Consider the following 18,022-nt stretch of genomic DNA (forward strand, 5'->3'; position numbering starts at 1 on the left):
ATCTCTTGACCTTGTGATCCACCCGCCTCGGCCTCCCAAAGTGCTGGGATTACAGGCTTGAGCCACCGCACCCGGCCGATGCCAGCTTTTATGAGTTGTGACGGAAAGATGTTCCAGATATATAATTCGGTAAGAAAATATGGGTTACAAAATAGAATGTATAGTATGAGGTCATTTTTGTAAAAAAAAAAAAAAAAAAAAAGCACTTCAAACTATATCTTGAAAAATGCATGGAAATATTAACAATAGTTATCTTTGGGTGATGGGATTATAGATGAATTCTGTGCCTTCTAACATTTTTTAAAGGAAAAGTGATTACTCGAATAACACAAATGGACTGTAGAGGCAAGGGACCAGGCTGGTAAGGCCTGCAAGAGGGTGGCATGGCAGCCAGAAGGAGGGTGCTGGGGTCACCGTGGACCTGGGTGTAGCTTCTGCTCGGATAGGAATTGTCCGGGGCTCTGGGCAGGTCGCGCAAGTTCTCTGAACCTTGGTGTCCTTATCTGAAGAAGGGGGTCTGATGATACCTACTTCATAGTCATGCTGTGAGGATTAAGTGGGATAATTTCTGTAAAGTACTTGGCATATGATAAGCACTCAATAAATCTTAATTATATATAAATATTCTATCAATATTGAATGCTAGCATTATCTATCTAAACACGCACGCACATTCATCCACACAGCTAGAAGAGTAGACTCCTTTTCTTTCTAAAAAACTTCTTAGAAACTGATGCTTATTTTCAGTCAATCTTATTTCCATGTGGCTTAAGAGCCCATGGAAGAATAGCTGAAGGCCATTCAGTGGTTGCTGCTATCCATTCAGTGGCCTGAGCCGGGGGAGGTGCAGACCAGTCTTCCGTGGCAGGCTAAGTGCTCCAGTCTTGAATAGAAAACTGCTGGATAGGCACAGAGGACACCTGCATGCCGTGAGACCAGCGGCACCCTCAGGGTGAGCAGCAGTGAACTCAGGAGCTGGAGCAGTGTTCATTCACCTTGAAATTCCTCCTCGGTTACAGCCTTTTCAGCAGAAGCCTGCTCTTCTTTTTCAGTCTCTTCAGGTTCTCTGTAGAAGTAGCGATCAGACGTCACCTCCCACCAGTGTTTGCGGGCAATGGTGTCACTGCCTGCGCAGAACTTCCCAGGCCAGCATCCACATCAAATTCAGAGTGAGCTCCTTGTTGCATGGGATGGCGACGTCCACATAGCACAGAGGAGAGTCTGTGTGACACAGAGCAATGGTAGGTAGGTTATAACATAAGATGCCTCTATGTGAGGCTGGTGGTCAGCCCTGCAATCAGTAACCACAAGCAGCTGTGGATCTGGGAAGGCTGCCTGGATCCGGCTAGTGGAGGTTCCAGGGGTGACACGGCCAGCACTAGCAGTGGCTCCAGTGGCAGCAGAACACTTCAGCACGGTCCTCTGGCCAGTGTTACCAGAGGATATGACACTGACATCAGCAGGGTTTTCAATGGCAACAATGGCTTGAGCCAGCAGCAGCAGCAGGTTCTCCCAGGTCCCCTTCAGATGCATGAAGCAGATGTGGTCACTTTTCCTCTTACAGAGGTACTATTCCATTTGGAAGCCAAGATTGGTGCCACCTAAGTGGGTTCCTGCTGTAAGGAACTTAAAGACATCCTCCTCCTTCATTTGCAGGACATGAAGGGCTCCAGACATTGTGAAAGGTTCCCTTTAAATTACAATGCAAAACCAGAACAGTGCTGTATGGATCCCTCTGTGAGTAGCACAGAAAGCCAGTAGACTTGTTTTCTAAAACTCCTAAGGATGGACCCCATAGACAGAGTCACAGGTAGACCAATGTCAACTCCAAATTAAGAAGACTCTTCTAGCCACACAAGGTAAAAACAGGAGTCCCATCCCTGGTGGTATTCCAGTAGCTCGTGGGTGAAGAGATGGCAGAGGTATGGGAGGTGATATCTGAGACAGATGATGGGGTTGACGTAGCCAGTGGAATCCCCTTCAGTCCCCAGATTGAAGCCATTGGCAAAGGGCATGAGAAGCTGGCTCAGGGTCAGGCAACCTGGGGCCTTGCAGCAGCTGTGCCCCTTTCCCAGCAGGTGGCATGCCGGGAGTGCTCTCTCCTCTCTCAGTCCAAGTAGTCACAGGGCTAAAATCATTTCTGCTGTGCAGTTGTTAGAATTGGGAATAATACAATCTAGCTCCTACTTCTATTAGTATTTTTATTCTGAAAATAGTGCAGCTAGGACCTGAGCAAATATTCATCCATTCATTCATCTGTGCCTTCATTCACTCACTAGACAAATGTCTATGGAACAGCATGCCCAGCTTCTGTAATGGGCAGGGTCCCTTTTATTCCTTTATTCCAAAGGAATAAAAAGGAATAATCATTGCTTCTGAGCTGCTCCTGGTTCATCACACCAGGGGCAGCTCAGGAGCGATGGTCATTTCTTCCTTTTTAGTCCTAATTAATAAATAGTACTTTGTTAATTATAATACCAGATGTTATAGTGTATAATTATAATTGTATTTTATATCATAATAAAATATATATAATAATGACTATATGGCTAGGCACAATGGCTCACACCTGTAATCCCAGCACTTTGGGAGGCTGAGGTGGGTGAATCACTTTAAGGTCAGGAGTTCAAGACCAGCCTGGCCAACATGGTGAAACCCCATCTCTCCTAAAAATACAAAAATTAGCCAGGTGTGGTGGTAGGTCCCTGTAATTCCAGCCACTGAGGAGACTGAGGCAGGAGAATTGCTTGAACCTGGGAGGTGGAGGTTGCAGTGAGCTGAAAGCGTGGCCACTGCACTACAGCCTGGGTGACAGAGCAATACTCTGTCTCCAAAAAAAAAAAAAAATGACTATGTAATAACATAATAGTTATTATATAATAATATAACAATAAATAATAATGACCACATATTAATAATGGATACATGTTAAAGGTGAGTGGCAGTTTTTAAAGTTAGGAATGCATCATCAAATAATTCAGAGCCAAGCATCAAAGACCAGGAGCAATGGTTATTTATTCCTTTTCTCAGGGTTCTCTGAGCAGAGCTTGCTCCTGATTGGGGTTCTTAAGTGTTTGTGAAATGAATGAATGAAGAAATCGGACTCCTGGTCTTTTGGGAGTCTGGAAGTGACTTGAAGGTTCCTACGTGTTGTGTCAACTGAGAAAAAGTCACAAATGTATAAATGTAGAAAGGAGACTATTTCTTATAAAGAATCATAGCCTGGAAGGTGGCCATTCTCACAGATGGGGAAGCATCACCTCTGGAAGACACCGTTAGCAGACACTCCGAGGGAGGGAAAGACGAGACAGGAATTCGTGAATGAGTGGGCCAAATAGACATCTTCAGCAGGTTACACGAGGGGCTATGAATATTCATGAAAGGGGTTCTGATGTATGCATGAACAAACGTGTGTTACATGTGACCTATGTTCACTTTGGGAAGGAGATAGTGTTTAAATGCATTTAAAGCTCAAAAGGTGAAGCAGGGCCATGGAGGCACTTAGTGTGCAGCCTCCATAAATTGGCCAGAACCTGTTTACGGCTGGCGGTCTCTTACTGGGGAGAAGTTACCGAAATCAGTCTCTGTCCAGTCAAAGCTGAAGTTGTGGCTTGTGGAACAGGGGGGCAGTTGGCATATGGTGTGAGTTGCAATTGTTTAGTGTTGCTGATCTTGAGGTCAGTGCTTATTTAGATGCTAGAGAAAAAGAGAAATCTTGCTGTTGTTAGCATATGACTACAGTAGTTTCTTTAAGGATGGGGGTGTGTGACTTCACCCTTGCTTGGCATGGCGATAGATCCTGTTTATAATTTGTATCTTATTGCCACAAAGTCTATCCTGTCAGTCTTACAATCTCTGTGTTCACATGAATGTCGGTCTGTTACTAAGTCTGAGCCACAAAAGGGAAGGGGTTTATAACAGGGTGAGTCTGACCTCCTGCCCCATTATGGCGCAGAATTCAGTTTTTACAGTTTCTCCGAGGTTCTCTTGGCTAAGATGGGGGTCCATTCAGTTGGTTGCAGGGCTTAGGATTTTATTTTTAGTTTTCAGTTGAGATAGGGTAATCCATCTTACCTCAATTCAAAAAACAAATATCAGTGGCCACTTTCTGTGGCTATGTTCCACATCTGAGGATTAGGGGTTGAGAAGCGATGTGTTCATTTCCTCTAAGAGCTCAAAGTATAGCAGGGTTAGAAAGACAAGGTACACACATGACTCTAACAGTTAAAATCACAGACAAGGAAATGCTCTCAAATTCTCTTTTATTTATTTTTAAAATTGATTTATTAAAAAAAATTTTTTTGAGACAGAGTCTAACTCTGTAGCTCAAGTTGGAGTGCAGTGGTACCATCTCAGCTCACTGCAACCTCTGCCTCCAGGGATCAAGCAATTCCCCTGCCTCAGCCTCCTGAATAGCTGGGATTACAGGTGTCCGCCACTATGCCTGGTTAATTTTTTTGGTTTTAGTAGAGACGGGATTTCACCATGTTGCTCAGGGTGGTCTCAAACTCCTGAGCTCAGGCGATCTGCCTGCCTTGGCTTCCGAAAGGGCTGAGATCATACCCAGACTAATTCTTTTTTAATATGAAGACTGTCCAATTATTAATATTTATTTCCTAACCTTGTATAGTGAAGATGAGGAACTAGCAAAGTATTTCTGAACCTTTAGCATCCCATGTATAATTTTTACCCTATTCGCATAAGGCTACATGCATTCAAATGATATTTCCCTTTAAATTGACTTTTTACCTAATAAGTTTAGGTAAAAAGGAAACTATATTATCACCATTGTTGAAAAATCAGCATCCCTTGCTCTAAAGAGAAAGTAACAGTAACAAGAGCTAATATTGATTTAACACTGTACACCATGTAATGTTCTAAGCATTTTATGTGGATTAACTCACTTCTTCACTTTATGTGGATTAACTCACTTCATGCTCACAACAACCTGCTGAGGTAGGTGCTGTTATTATTCTCACTTCACTGAGGGGAAAGCTGAGGCTCAAAGAAGCAAAGCAACTCTCTGGAGTCACAGGAGTGATAAACTCAGCAGCTGGAATTTCGGCATCCAAGCAGGTAACCACCACAGTGAAGCCCTCTTCTCCGTCCGCCACCGTATGCTACAACAGTCTACAAATTATGGCCATGGCCAAATCCCAGCTTGCTGCCTATTTTTGCGCTGTTCCCAAGCTAAGAAAGATGTTTTCATTTTTAAATTGGTTGGGGGAAAAAATGGAAGGAAGAATAATATTTTATAATATGTGAAGAATATTTCAAATTTCAGTACCCATAAATAAAGGTGTATTACAACACAACCACACTCATGCTTTCTGACTTTTTGTCTATAGCTGCCTTCACCTTTAATTGTGACCGGGACCATGTGGCATGCAGAGTCTGAAATAGTCACTCTCTGGGCCTCTGGAGAAAGTGTTTGCTGACTCCTGATCTATAAGGAAAATTCTAGCTGGGCGGTGTTGCCACTGACCTAGGGCCTATTGTTTCAAAAGGAAGTGTTGAAGAATCAGTGGCACCAAATAGAGGTTCCTTCATGGTTGTAATGATACAGATCAATTGAAAAGGGAATCTCTTTCTTGATAGGTGGATTTAAAATTTTTTGTTACTTATTGCTGGGGTCTTGTATTCTTAGAAACATCTGACGGTGGGCTGGGCATGGTGGCTTGTGCCTATAACCCCAGCACTTTAGGAGGCTGAGGCTGGAGGATCATTTGAACCCAGGAGTTCAAGCCTGGGCAATATGGCAAGAACTTGTCTCTACTAAAAATTAAAAAGTTAGCTGAGCATGGTGGCATGTGCCTGTAATCTCAGCTACTCGAAGGCCAAGGCAGGATGATGAGGAGAGGAGGTTAAGGCTGCAGTGAGCTATGATTGCACCACTGCACTTATGCCTCGGCGGCAGAGCAAGATCCTGTCTCATAAAAAAACAAAACAAAACAAAACACAAAACATCTTATGGTTCATGTTTTATGGAACCTTAGTTGCCCTAGGTAATGTCTAAAAACTGTTCCAGCTCAAACCGACTGTATTCCTGAGAGCTGGGCCATTATTTCTCCCAGCACAGTGAGTTCCTGGGAATGGAGTACTTCCAGGGCCTGGTTAAAACCCTCTCCATCCTGCCTAGTGCTAAAGGATTTATTTTCTTTCTTGGCTCCATTGAAACTGTGAGTTTGAGATTTTACTCTTCAACATGGCCAGGAAATAGCGCCTTTGGTGCAACAAGTTGAATCTGTCCAGCTGTGGCATGTATTGAAATGCATCTCCATTACTGAAAATCGAATTCTGTTTCTCAAAATCTTCACTGGAAATATTGAACTGGAGCAGATAATTACATTATCTCAAGTTCAAATGTGGTTTGCTGTCATTGGAGCAAAATGGGTTTCTCTCCTGAATTTCTACAACTTCCTGTTCATTATTTTGGTGGACTTTCCTGAGGAAAGTGATAATTTGCTGAAATCGAAACATAATAAAAATGCCCCCCATTTTCTAGGATCTTAAGCAGGTGGAACTGACTTTATTCAAATCCCAGAGCAAAGATGAGACACAGATTTTCGTTCTCTGAGCTGCCCACTGCATTAGACAGAAGACACTATCAGGAGTTAGACTGGTTTTTTAAAATAGTTTTTTCCCCTTATTGTTTTTCTTTCCTCCTCCTCCTCCTCCTCCTCCTCCTCCTCCTCCTCCTCTTCCTCCTCCTTTTTCTCCTCCTCATCCTCCTTCTCCTCCTCTTCCTCCTCCTTTTTCTCCTCCTCCGCCTCCTCCTCCTCCTTTCTTCTTCTTCTTCCTTCTGCTTCTGCTTCAAGAAATGGTCTGACTTTTTGATGCAGGCTGGCCGGAGTGCAGTGGCATGATCACAGCTCACTGCAGCTGTGATCTTCCTGCTTCAGCCTTGCAAGTAGCTGGGACTATAGGCACAAATCACCATGCCCCAATGAATTATATTAATTTCTTGTAGAGACAGGGTCTTACTACATTGCCCAGGCTTGTCCTGAACTCCTGGGCTCAAGCAGTTCTCCCGCCTTGGCCTCCCGAAGCTCCCTCTTTAGTTCCCAGGGTCTCTACTATCTGTTGACCTTGAAAGAGCTGCAAATGAATGTTATCTCTGCTGGCTGGAGCTTGGCCCCTACGTCTCCAAGGACCAGGCTCCCTCCTGGAAGCACCTCTGCCAACAGCCTGTTGTTTTGTCTTGTCTCTGTAAGCCCCCTCCCCTGCTGGTCCCTGCTCACGCTGCATATGAATTAGCAAATCAATGAAGTAAAAAATTGTAAGGTCAGACGTCCAGCAAGTGGACAATGACATAGTTCTGCCTCAGTTTCCCCTTTATCATTATAAGCCTATAAAAGGGGAGAGAAACTGCAGCTCCGGGAGTTTGGTGAATGAGGCCGTAGCCCCCCTGCAGCTCCCAGCCAAATGAAAAGCCACTTCCTTCCTCAGTTTGGTGTTTCAGAGGTTTGTTCCCCACTGCTCCTGCTTCAATACAAGCACAAATCAAACTTAACATCTGTGCTGCCCATTTCTCTCGCTTGTCCTCCAAGGCCCTGAAAAGTTGGCCCGTCCATCTCTCCAGCCACAGAAAAACTTTAGCAACTTGCTTAAGGTTGCTCAGTAGGACATGGGAGAAGCTGGAATTTGAGTACAGGTCTGGCTGACTCCTGAGCCTGTGCTCTGTGGACTTCAGACACCCTGGATCGCTAATGAGAGCATGGACAGGGCAGGGCTTGTGTGCCCACAAGTGTTTGCAGCAGGCGACCTCATCCTCGTAGAGGAGATGACCAGGGGACAGGATGGGGTCCCGATGGCATCAGCTGCGGGGGCCACGCTTCCCCTCCTTCTAACTTTCCAGGCACTCTCTATCACCTTCTGCACAAAGTCTCAATGTCTGAGTGTGGCCAACAATGTCCTTCAGAAAGTGTTCCTCTCTACTGTCTCTGCAGGGGTTTGTACATGTTTCCTCCCTCCCTCCCTCCCTCCCTCCCTCCCTCCCTCCCTCCCTCCCTCCCTCCCTCCTTTCCTTCCTTCCTTCCTTCCTTCCTTCCTTCCTTCCTTCCTTCCTTCCTTCCTTCCTTCCTTCCTTCCTTCCTTCCTTCTTTCTTTCTTTCTCACTTTCTTTTGATGGAGTCTCATTCTGTTTCCCAGGCTGGAGTGTAGTGGTGCAATCTCAGCTCACTGCAACCTCCACCTCCCGGGTTTCAAGCAATTCTCCTGCCTCAGCCTCCTGAGTGCTGGGATTACAGGTCCATGCCACCACGCCTGGCTAATTTTTGTATTGGTAGTAGAGACAGGGTTTTACCATGTTGGCCAGGCTGGTCTCAAACTCCTGACCTCAGGCGATCTGCCTGCCTTGGCCTCCCAAAGTGCTGGGATTACAGGTGCAAACCATGTTTTCTTAAAGGGTCTGAAAGCAAACATTTTTGCCTTAGCTGGCCACCTATAGTCTCTGTTGCAACTTACACAACGATTCTACTCTGCCCTTGCCCCATGCAAGCAGCCCAAGGCAGTATGTAACTGGAATGAACATGGTGGTGCTCCAAAAACATGTATTTACAAGAAAACAAGCATTGGCTGGATTTGGCTCAGAGCCTAGAGTCTGCTGATTCTCTTAGGGTAGATGGGAATTGGACAGGTAAGTAGGCATGGGGGTATTCTGAGGATATTGCTAATAATAATTATAAATAATTATCATCAAACAAAAGAACTCTTAACCATGCCCTGGGGAATAGGGAGAGCCCACCTGATCTCTAATTACACTATACACCCAGATGAGATCCAACTGCATTTCTTGAGTGCTGTGTTTTCTCTCTGAAAATCTCAAAGTGGCATTTGTACTAGACGAAATTTAATTTGAACCACAGAGAGATCTATGCTTACACAACTAACTGCCTGGTTTAATCCACAGTTAATTGAAGTCATTGGAGAATCGTTTGAAAGTGGATTTTGTCCTCCATTCTGGGGCCCAGACCCTATTCTTGTCATTGTAATCAAATCCTGTGGTTCTATTGCTTTGGAGAGCATCTGTCAGTAGCTGAATGGGTATTTAATTCCATTTGCCATTTGGGGCAATTTTCCTGAGTGCTGAGATCAGCCATTCTATCACCAAGGGTAATTGTCTTTAATTAAAGGTCTCAGTAAAAATAGTTTAGCCTGCCATCTAGAAAACCTCTTTGCTTTTCTTTATTGAAAGTATCCCAAATATGAATAGAAATTTTTGTTTTTTTTTCTTGCCTTTAATACCTGCTTTGAAATAATACTCTGCTTGCTTTCTTTTCTTTTCTTCCTTTTGTTTCCTTCTTTCCCTCCTTCCCTCCTTCCCTCCTTCCCTCCTTCCCTCCTTCCCTCCTTCCTTCCTTCCTTCCTTCCTTCCTTCCTTCCTTCCTTCCTTCCTTCCTTCCTTCCTCCCTCCCTCCCTCCCTCCCTCCCTCCCTCCCTTCCTCCCTCCCTCCCTTCCTTCTTTCCCTCCCTCCCTTCTTCCTTCCTTCCTTCTTTCTTTTTCTTTCTTTCTTTCGAGATGGAGTCTCACTCTGTCATTGAGGCTGGAGTGCAGTGGCATGATCTCGGCTAACTGTGCAACCTCCGCCTCCCAGGTTCAAGCAATTCTCCTGCTTCAGCCTCCTGAGTCGCTGGGACTACAGGCATGCGCCATGACACCCAGCTAATTTTTTTAGTAGAGACAGGGTTTTATTGTGTTAGCCAGGATGATCTTGATCTCCTGACCTTGTGATGTGCCCACCTCGGCCTCCCAAAGTGCGGGGATTACAGGTGTGAGCCCCCGTGCCCGGTACACTCTGCTTTCTAGAACAGATTTTGGAATGAGATAGACCCATGTTTAAATTCAAATTTAGTTATTTGACCATATTTTGGGTGACTTGAGGACAATTCATTTTAACCTCTTAAGGTTTTAGGTTCATTGCCTACAAAATGGGAATGCTGGTACCTAAGTCCTTCTCACTTGCTCCACCTTCCTGCCTCCATAATAAAGATAATCACAGACGTTTATAGAATGCGTCTATGTGCCAGGCATCTTGCAGAAAATGTTGTAGTTATCATATCATTTTGTTCAATTACCACACAACACTATGAGGTTGAGATTACTATTCTCTCCATTTTACAGAGGAGGAAACTGAAGCACAGAAAGGCAAAGGAACCCGTTCAAGTCATATGGTGCACGAAGGTCAAAGCCAGGACCTGAAGAGGCTGTGATGTGGGAGAGCACTTGGAGGAGATGAGCGGGAACCTTCGAGGGACGGACCTCACCATCACTGGTGCTCACTCCATTACTTGCCGAATACATTGGGAGAAACAGGCCCCTTTCCTTGACCCTGCTATCTTCTGCATGGTGAGTTTTGGCTCCTCCGCCAATCAATATTTCTCTGTTTTGTTCAATTCCATGTGACCGACATGGTAAGACTGGGCCTGGCATGCCTCATGCTTGGGAGGTGTCCCCTAAACCTTGGAAGTCCCTACAGGGTCAGAGGAGGGCTTAGACAGAAGGGAAATAGGACATAGGCTGTTCTAGATTTTACGGGAAAAGCAAAGGTGTTCTTGAGGGTCACATGGCATGTCATACAGGATGTGTCCAGCTGCAGGTTACAATGTAATAAACTAATAGGGACCTAAGCAAACCCTGGAGGTGGGTTACTCCAGGGTTGGCTTGGTGGCTTCACTGTGTCACCGAGGACCAAGGCTCTTTCTTCCCCTCTGGCCCACTCTGCTGAATCTGTTGACTTTTCATCCTTAGGTTTGTGCCTTGGTCACAAAATGGCTGCCACAGCTCCATGCATCCCATCCTTACATAACCTCATTCAAGGAAGAAAATAGGAGAAAGTTTTGTCCCTATTGCTACCTGTATCAGGGAGTGAAAACCTTCCAAGAACAAAAACCTCACCATAGCTCCTTTTAACGTTTCATTGTTCAGAACTGGGCCATAAATCCTAAACCAATCAAACCAAACTTATGGGAGTAAAATTACCATGCTGGGGACCATCTAGGGTCATTCTTTTGGGTTGGGGAAGGGGCTCGCCTTCCCTGTATATGATAGTTGCTGTGCAAAATCACGGCCCTGTAATCTAAGCAAGAAGAGGAGGAGCCAGATGTTGGGTGGGTAGGAACCATATCTGCCACCAAGAAGGCCGTGGTGGTAAGCAGGTTGGAAGCAGATCAGTCAATTTCCTCCTTTGCTTTGACCTAAAATAAGATGCCCTGACTCCCTGGATTAGAGAGACCTCACCCCGGGAGAGAGACTGAAGTCCCAGTTCATAGCTGCGTCCTCCAGGCTGCATATGCTTCAGCCGACTGTGCCTCAGTTTCTCACCATAAAACTAGGATGGATATAGTACCTGCCTCAGAGTTTCTGCAAGGATTACATAAGTTAACCCCCTTACAGTGCTTAGAGCTGTGCCTAGCAGGGGATGCATAAGATATGAGTATTGTCCGCTATGTTTATTGGGGCCAGGTTGGTACCTAGGATAACTGACCATCTCCGTTCAACTGGGACAGGCAGGCCTCCCAGAACATGACACTTTCAGTGTTAAGACCAGAACCGGCTAAACGTCGTGGCTCATGCCTATAATCCCAGCACTTTGGGAGGCTGAGGCGGGCAGATCACCTGAGGTCGGGAGTTTGAGACCAGCCTGGCCAACATGGAGAAACCCTGTCTCTACTAAACATACAAAAATTAGCTAGGTGTGGTGGTGCATGCCTGTAACCCCAGCTACTTGAGAGGCTGAGGCAGGAGAATCGCTTGAACCTGGGAGACGGAGGTTGCAGTGAGCCGAGATCGCACTATTGCACTCTAGCTTGGACAACAAGAGTGCAACTCCAGCTCAGAAAAAAAAAAAAAAAAAAAAAAAGACCAGAACCACCTGGGGCCAACCCAAGATGCGCTGGTTACTCCATGGGAAACACACGTGAGTGAAGTGCGCGTGGGGGTTGAGGCAAATTGGGGAGCATGTGCCCTGGTCGTTTGGTTCCATCTGGTTGTTGCCATATTGGCTCAGCATGTTCAGATCTGATTTTCCAGGAGAAGGCTGACAGCTGGATTTTTATGTTAAATCTCTGAATTTTTACAGATTTTTAACGTTAAAAAACAAAACAGCAAAACACTGGGTGGTCCAAACAAAACACCTTTGCCGACTGATATGGGCCCTCAGGCTGCCAGTTTACAACTTTTTCCTGGCTCTTCTCCGTTCCTGTCCCTCCCATAATGGATGGGATGCTTCTTGGTTTGGATACAAATCTATTTCCTAGCTTCCCAGAATGGCTCCCTAACTCAATCTTACTTGTTTCTGCAGGAAGAACGGGGCGGAAATTAAAGGAGAAATGGTTCTGGAGGTTTGGTGGCTACAAAAAGATTTCCCCGATAAGCACTGCCCCCAATCACTCATTTGTGAAAGCTGCGTGATGTGAAATTAAACTTGGGTGGGAGTGCTGTGGGTGATTATGTCTTGGTGGCGTGGGGAAATGAAAGTCATTCATCTCAGGCAACTGTGACAGGCAGGACCACTGGCTTCCCGTCACCTCCGGGCTGCCTTCTTACAGCGATGGCCTGTGCAGGTCTTATGTTTTTGCAGCAAATTTGTAATGAACCAGCCAGTGGTCTTCACGTCAGGCAACATAGGAAGGTTTTAGAAGTTGGAGTATTTGCTCCACTTCTGGTGAGTATTAGATGTCTCATTAGGAAGGTTCAAGAGCCCACAGAGGCCAGGCACAGTGGCTCACGCCTGTATTCACAGCACTTTGGGAGGCTGAGGTGGGCAGATCACTTGAGGCTAGGAGTTCAAGACCAGCCTGGACAACATAGCATGACCCCCTCTCTACTAAAAATACAAAAATTAGCCAGGCGTGGTGGTGGGCACCTGTAGTCCCAGCTACTTGAGGGGATGAGGCAGGAGAATCTCTTGAACTGGGGAGGTGGATGTTGCAGTAGAGCTGAGATCATACCCCTACACTCCAGCCTGGTGACAGAGTAACACTGTCTCAAGAAACAAAACAAAACAAACACACACACACAAACAAAAAGCCAGAGCCCATCGAAAACGTCTTGTGAATGCTTAAACACACCTGGCTACGTTTACAAACTTCTTCCCACTTCTCTTGAGTCCCATGTGAAAATTCTCACTGCCCCCTTCTCCCTTCTCACCTTCTTCTTCAGACTCTCACACATGTCTCTTTCAGTCTCAAGAGGTGCTAGAAAAAATGCAGGATTCCTCAAAGGAGTGTTTATGTTGGAAATGCGCATCACTGAGAAATGGCTGGTCCTGACCCTGAGGAACATATCTCTGGTGGAGGTCAGGCAGGCTGGTACCCGTCTGCTCCCGATTGACCCTCATTCCTTCCTGGTTGGGTGGTAGGAACGAAATGGGCAGGCCCCTTGGTCTGAGTTTCCGGCTTCCGAGATTCCCTGGGGTCACATGTTTTGTTCTCATCATTATCTGTCTGTTCCCAGTGAAGGAGAACTGCTTCAGGGCACTGTTCAAGGGTCAACTGAACATAGAATTTTAAAACGTGACAATAATAACATTTAAGTTAGGAGGTGGTCAATGGAGTTAAAGTGCTCTAAGGACCTTTTGTTTCCTGACAAATGGTGAAAGTACACACACACACACATGCCTCTGTGTGTGTGTATATATAAAAATATGTGTGTGTATATATGTGTGTGTATATAAATATGTGTGTGTATATATGTGTGTGTGTGCACACACGTGTGTGTATATATACAAATATGTGTGTGTGTAGATGGCTACTTAGGGAGTAAGAATGAAATTAATGTGTGTCTATATACATATGTATGTGTGTGTGTGTATATATAAATATGTGTGTGTATATATGTGTGTGTGTATATAAATATGTGTGTGTATATATGTGTGTGTGTGCACACACGTGTGTGTATATATACAAATATGTGTATGTGTAGATGGCTACTTAGGGAGTAAGAATGAAATTAATGTGTGTCTATATACATATGTGTGTGTGTGTGTGTATATATATAAATATGTGTGTGTGTATATATATAAATATGTGTGTGTATATATGTGTGTGTGTATATAAATATGTGTGTGTATATATGTGTGTGTGCACACACGTGTGTGTATATATATAAATATGTGTGTGTGTAGATGGCTACTTAGGGAGTAAGAATGAAATTAATGTGTGTCTATATACGTGTGTGTGTGTGTGTGTGTGTGTATACTATTTTTTAAGATGGGGTCTTGCTCTGTTGCCTAGGCTGGAGTGCAGTGGAACACACATGGCTCACTGCAGCCTCAACCTCTTGGGCTCTCAAGAAGTGGTTCTCCCATCTCAGCCTCCTAAGTAGCTGGGACCACAGGTGCCATGCCACCATGCCCAGCAAATTAAAAAAATTTTTTTGTAGAGACAGAGTCTCACCATGTTGCCCAGGCTAGATATATTTTTTCTGATACATCAGGGATGTATGTTGTAATCTCTAGGTAAATCATACGAGAGTAGTGAAAGAATGTAATAATTGAGAGTTACATAATAATACATACTGATTTTTTTTTCCTGTGGGCCTGCAGAAGTGAACATACTGAATATTTTCGAAAAGGAACCTAGATGCAAAAGAAAGGTAACAAGATGATAAGGCACTTAAAATGAAATGAATTTCATATTTTAATTAAGAGGTGAAGATTATTAGACTGGATAGAAGAACAAAGCCAACAATATGCTGCTTACAAGGGACCATCACAAACAGGAGGATAGATTGAAAATAAATGGAAATTAAAAGATGGATTAAAAGAAAGCTGAAATAGCTTTGCTAATATCAAAGTATACTTTCAGGCAAAAATACTACTAGAGATAAAGAGAGACATTTCATAATGATAAAAAGGTATAATTCATAAGGAAGATATGGCAATTTAAAATTCATTTGTATCAAATAATGTATCAAATCTCAAAGTCAACAAAACTAAAAAGAAAATAGATACGCCCACAATCATATTAAGGGAGTGTAATATGATCTGATCAGGTAAAAAGGTAAGGATTGGCAGTATTTGATCAACATGCTTAATACGTTGGCCTAATTGACATACGTATAACATTGCACCCAGCAACTACAGAATGCACATTATTTTCGAGAGCTATGGAACATTTAACAAAGCAGACCATATGTTGGGCCATAAGGCAAGTCTCAACAAATTTCAAAGAACTGAAATCACACAGAATATGTTCTCTGGCTACAATAGATTTAAGCTAGAAATTAATCCAAAGATAACTAGAAAATTTCCCATATGTTTGGAAAACAAACCGTGCACTTTTAAATAACTGATGAGCCAAAGAAGAAATTACAATGGAAATTGGAAAATATTTTCAACCAAAGGATAATGAAAAGGTTACATATTAAAACTTGTGGGAATTTTTACTCTGGTCAAGGTGAAGTACAGGGACCGGATTTACCCTTCTGCTTTAAACTACTCAAAAATAGAAAAGAAAAATGGAAACAACATACATAATCACATATAATTGTGATTATATGATTAATTAAATTTCTGTAACGGAAAAAAGTGCTCAAAAGTGAGAACTCAGTGGTTGGGTTTGATAGCAGTTTAGAGGCAGCTGAAGAGAAAATTCTTGCCCTGTATGTAGGGGCATAAGGTTGTTTTTGGTAGGTGATAGAGCTCTTCTGTATCTTCATCATGGGGGTCGTTACACAACTGTATACATTTGTCAAAACTTGGAGCGGAGCTGAACACTAAAAAGTGAGATTATCATTTTATGTAGATTATACCTAAGATAAAAAATGGGGAAAGTCTTATTGGAGGTATCTAAAGCAGTACTTAGAGGGAAATGTGTAGCTTCAAATATCCATATTCAGAAAATAATAAAGAGTAGAAATCAGGTCTAAGCATCTGTTTCTATAAATTTGAAAAAATGCAGCAAATTAAACACAAAGAGAATAAAAAGAAGGAAGTGACAAGGATAGGAGTAGAAAACAATGAATCTGAAAACAAACATGCTAAGGAAAGGTTCACAAAGCCCAAAGCTTACTGAAAAGACTGATAACATTTTTATTAATTTTTGATCCTTAGCAAGTGATCAGGAAAAACAGAGAAGACCTGAGATGATCAGGATCAGGACTTTAAAAAGGGCGTCAGTATAGGTCAAATGAACATTAAAAATACAATAAGGGGATATTATGAACAACTTTATGACAGTAAGTTTAGATAAAATGAACAAATGCCTTTAAAAAACCCCATCATAAATCAGATACAAGAAAAAAGTAAAAATATAGAGTTCTTCATCTTAAGAACATTGAATCTAATTTACAACCATTTAACAAAGAAAACTTCAAGCAGGTCTAGATGGCTTCTCTGGCAAAAAATTTTTAAACATCTGTGGAAGAAATAATACAAATACACAAATCCCTCCAGAGGATAGTAAAGACTCCTTTCAAACTCATTTTAGAAGCTATTATAACCCAACAACAAAATCTGACAGGAACATTGTAAGAAAGGAAAATTTTAGACCAATCTCTCTTTTAAGTATAGGTACAAATGTTCTAAACATATTAGCACACAAAATCTGGTACAAAGAGTAATATGTTAATTTGTGCAAGAAATTAAGAAAAAAAGTGATATGTCATGACCAGTTGGATATATTTTAGAAATGCAAAGATAGTTTAACATTTAAAATTTATCAATGCAATTTCCCATTTTAATATAATAAATGTGTAAAGGTATTTGATTATCTTAATGTAAACAGAAAAAACTTTTGAAAAATTCCAACATTTATTCTTATAAAAATTCTTAGCAAACTAGGAGTAGAAGGGAACTTTCTTAATCTGGTAGGGTGTATCTATGTAAACCTCGGTAAAATGTTGAAAGGGTGGGTGAGTGCTAGATGATTGGGATATACCGTTGTACTGAAGGTCTTAGTGCAATAAAACAAGACAAAAATGTATAAAGGTTAGAAATGAAGAAATAAAATTATCAACAGATGACATATTTGAGTAATTAGTACAGCTGGAAGAATCTGCGGATAAATTATTGGAATAATAAGTTAATTTTATCAAAGTCCCTAGATACAAGTTTAACATACAAAAATTGACCTCATTTCTATATAACAAAGGGAAACAATTATAGAATGAGGTTTTAAAAGCAATACTATTTACAATAGCATCAAACATCAAATACCTAGGGATTAATCCAATGAAAGATACGTAAGAGTCGCTGCAGAAAACTCTAAAATATTAGGGAGAGAAATGTTAAAAGACATAATAAATGGAGAGAGATAGTATATTCATGAATTGGAATATTCAATATTGGAAAGGTATCAGTTCTCACCAAATCCACAGGTACAGTGCAGTCCTCACAATCTTAACAGGTTTCTTTTGTGTGTGTGGAAATTGATAAGCTGATTCTTAAATTTAGGTTCTAGAAACAAACACACAAATATAAAGTAACATGATTTATGACAAAGGTGGCCTTTCTAAGTAGTGGGGAAAGAGTGGTCTTTTCAATAGATGTAGCTGGGTCAATCAGCTATCCACAAGAAAAAGTAGTGAAACTTGACTCCTACCTGAGAATAATCAGTTCCAAGTGGATTTTTTTTTTTTTTTTTTTTTTTTTGAGATGGAGTTTTGCTCTTTTGCCAGGCTGTAGTACAGTGGCGCGATCTTGGCTCACTGCAACCTCTGTCTCCTGGGTTCAAGCGATTTTCCTGCCTCAGTCTCCCAAGTAGCTGGTACTACAGGCATGTGCCACCACACCCAGCTAATTTTTGTATTTTTGCTAGAGACAGGGTTTCACCATGTTGGCCAGGATGGTTTTGATCTCTTGACTTCGGGATCCGCCCACTTTGGCCTCGCAAAGTGCTGGGATTACAGGTGTGAGCCACCATGCCTGGCCTCAGGTGGATTTTAAATCTAAACATGAAAGGTAAAACAATAAGCCATGGAAGATAGGAGAATATCTTTATGACTTTGGGGTAGGAAAAGATTTCTTAAGTAAGGCACAAATAGCATTTACCATAAATGAAAGACCTATACATTGGATTA

General features: G+C 42.6%; 1 pseudogene; it reads right to left on the reverse strand.

The window, feature by feature from the left end:
• Positions 1-743: 743 nt before the first annotated feature.
• Positions 744-1,677, reverse strand: LOC108591555 (small ribosomal subunit protein uS2 pseudogene; annotated as a pseudogene).
• Between the last annotated feature and the right edge of the window lie 16,345 nt (positions 1,678-18,022).

This window comes from Callithrix jacchus, chromosome 5 (genome assembly GCF_049354715.1).
Source record: "Callithrix jacchus isolate 240 chromosome 5, calJac240_pri, whole genome shotgun sequence".
Taxonomy (NCBI): domain Eukaryota; kingdom Metazoa; phylum Chordata; class Mammalia; order Primates; family Cebidae; genus Callithrix; species Callithrix jacchus.